This window comes from Ochotona curzoniae, unplaced genomic scaffold (genome assembly GCF_017591425.1).
Source record: "Ochotona curzoniae isolate NIBS_2020 unplaced genomic scaffold, NIBS_Ocur_1.0 contig_2870, whole genome shotgun sequence".
Taxonomy (NCBI): domain Eukaryota; kingdom Metazoa; phylum Chordata; class Mammalia; order Lagomorpha; family Ochotonidae; genus Ochotona; species Ochotona curzoniae.
In genome coordinates, this window is record NW_024465625.1 from 1 (window position 1) to 3146 (window position 3146).

The 3146-nt window shown below is 38.0% G+C and overlaps 1 long non-coding RNA gene across 1 annotated transcript; it reads left to right on the plus strand.

The window, feature by feature from the left end:
* The first annotated feature begins 351 nt into the window (after positions 1-351).
* Positions 352-2386, plus strand: LOC121155201. The gene is made up of 2 exons (XR_005883641.1): positions 352-1088; positions 2194-2386. It is a non-coding gene; the product is annotated as an uncharacterized LOC121155201 (long non-coding RNA).
* Positions 2387-3146: the final 760 nt, after the last annotated feature.

Sequence of the window (3146 nt, forward strand, 5' to 3'; positions counted from 1 at the left end):
TATCTTTTGATAGTCCAATTTTTCCACTTTCTGGATGACTTGCGTGTTTGAAGTATCCCTTTTTCAGCTTGAAAGTCAGTAGGAAACAGAATATATACCATTGTCGAATGTTCTCCACTTCTTTTCCTAGAGTACTGTATAAGTGTTCTGATTTTTGAATATAGTTCTGAAGCTTCATTTTAGGAGAGTCTCTGTGAAAGCTTTTAAAATATTTTTCTTATTTATTGGTCTCTACATTTAAGGCATAACTGTCTTATTGCTATCTACTTCTACTTCTTTTGCATATTTTTAGGCTTTATGTTATTTTTATTTGAAAGGCAGAGTTACAGAGAGAAGGAGAGACAGAGAAGGATGTTCTTCCATCTGCTGGTTCATTCTCCAAATGGCCACAACATCCACAGCTAAGTGATGTGAAGACATGGGCCCAAGAACAGGTCTGGAGATGCAGGATATGATTAGGAAGGTGATAGGAAGCCAGGTTCTCCAGGGATTTGCACCTTGTAAGGGTCAGACTCAGTCACTGAAGGGTTTTGGATGGCAAATGAAGGGATCAGAGGCGGGTTTGAGGAAATGCCCTCAGCACATGGTTTTTCTGTTTTAATGTGTTAGAAGCTTGAGGACTTTAGCATGAAAAGTACTGCCTGGCTGGGGTAGTTCAGCAGCCACTTCAGCATGCTCAGCTGGGACTAAACGGAAGGAGCCCATTTGCTGCTGGGGAAGCACCCCCATCTCAGGCTCATGAGTGGTCTTGTGTCAGTGCACTGGAATTCCATGTAGTAGAAGGGTTCTGCTGGAAAGATCAATTAAAAACTCAACAAACTAATAATATGTGTTGGACACCTGTAGAAGGCAGGTCGGGTAGAATTGTTCTGTTCAAGCACTGGGGCAATGATAGTCTCAGTGTGAAGTGAAAACAAATGATTTGTGGAGGGGGAGATGGTCGGGAGGCCAGAGCTCACTGTGACGCGTCAGCCTGGATATTCATGTCCTTAATATTCACCCCTGAGCAAATGTTTGAAAGTGTGTTCATTTCAACAGGTGCAAATTCAGCACGCCAAGGAAGAATCGCTTGCTGATGATCTCTTTAGGTAAGGTTTAATTCAGCTTTCTTAAACTTTGCATTGTTATTTATATAGATTCCTTTTTGTTGTTCTGCCCTTTTGGACAAATAGGCCCTTCACTACGGGAATGTTTTATTTTTAGGATACCTATTTCCTTGTACTATTTGAGCACCTCTCAGTTGGGCTTATTGGGTATAGCTTTCAAATTTGGGTCGATGCAGTTGTGCTGTAACACAAGGTAGTTAACATCCGTATTGGCTCATGCAGGGAAAAGGAGGCTTCCTGAGCTAGCTGAACTTGACCACTTTCTGAGATTTATTTTCAACTCTCTTCAGTAGACTTATGAATGAATGGGGCTTTGCATTAAGACAAAATGACAGACATTAACTTTAATTGGCACATAGATAAAAACAAAGAAAAATAGATTGGAGTTTTCAAAGTTTGTGGGAGGTTTTAGAGGAGTGTAATGAGTGTTGAAAATGTAATAGGCCAAACAAGTCTTAGTTGACGCTCAAATACTAAACAGAAGAGAAACACAGTGTGAGGGTGCATTTTCCTAATTTTTTTTTCTCTAATCGTAAAGACAGAAGAAAGTCATGTACTTTTCACAGTCAGTTTGGTTGATTCTCTAATTTTGGAAATACAATCCACTTTTTTTAGATGAGAATGCCTTTTATACTGGTTTAATACTGATTTCTTCAGGATTAAATGAGACTGTCAGGTTGCCCAATTATATTTGTTTAATTGCTGTAGCAGAAACTTTTCTACAGTTATAATTCTATTTGGGGTTCATTCTGTTCTGTTGTGCAAATGGTATGCTTTAATTTCTGAGTGCAGGTGTGTGGGATCCATTCCAAGCCCTACTGAAAGAAGTATAAACATACCGTGACTTTTAAACTATTGTTTTAATTATTTTAGTGCTTTATAACATTTTTTGTTAATGATTTGTTTCAGTTTACAATATATTCATAAAAGCAACATCAAAGGCATAAATGAAAATGAACTGCCAGTCCTTTAATAAAGGATGAAATTGGCATTTCCATCCTGTTGGCTATTGTGTGTGTCTTAAGCTTTCAAAGTAAATGATGATCCCTTACTTTAACATTCTTTAATGCCAATTCTTTCCTTGCAGATATAATCCTAATGCAAAAAGAAGAAGATAACTGAAGGTTTTAAAAAGAAGCTGTGAGGAACGATTTCTAGCAAACACTTCACGCTAACTGGGTTATATACATTTAGTATATAGAAGAAATTTAAGTCACAAATATTTTATGGCCTAAGTTTGTTTAATAAAATGGACAAAACTCTGTTCCTTTCTTGTGTAACTCTGCTGCAGTCCTCATTATTTGATTCCCCTCAGGAAAAAAAAAGAGAGAGAGAGAAATCCATGATACCATGCCCTTTGTGTGCAGAGTATTAATACTTATTCAAATTCCTGCGCATGTAATATTTTCAGTAATTTTCTACACAAGTGAGAGCATAATGTTTACTGTGTTCTGCACTTTGCCCGTTTCCATTTAGTAGTTTATATGACCATACGCTTATTTGTATAATTTTTACTCTTGTTTGTTTGTTTTCCATCTTGCTGTCATGTTTAACTGAAGGGACCCAGATGAAATGGCTATTCTAGTAGTAGGGACTGAGGATTGTATGGAAATCTCCAGCAAGCATGTGCTGGCCACAGGGAAAACCCAGCAAAGTATGAATAATGAAAAACATTGCACAGAGACTAGCCTCAGGTGACTGGAAAAGGAAGACAAGAAATACTGAATGTTTGGAAACTAAATGACACAGGTAATAAGTAATCGATGGGTCAAGTTAGAAATTACAGTGTGGATGGGAATACATTAGTATCTGAATGATGATGACAGTGTCGGAGCAGAAGTTGTGGAGACAGCCAGCCCAGTGGTCGGGTGGAGCTTCAGAGCCTCGAGTGCATTCATGAAGAAAAGTAAAAATCACTCCTGACACATCTTTACCAAGAAATTAGATGAAGAGCAGCAAATTAAGCCCCCTCAAGGAAGGACATTGAAATGATAAAGGCTGAAGGGTTAGGTGCAAAACCAAATTTAGTTCTTTGGAAAC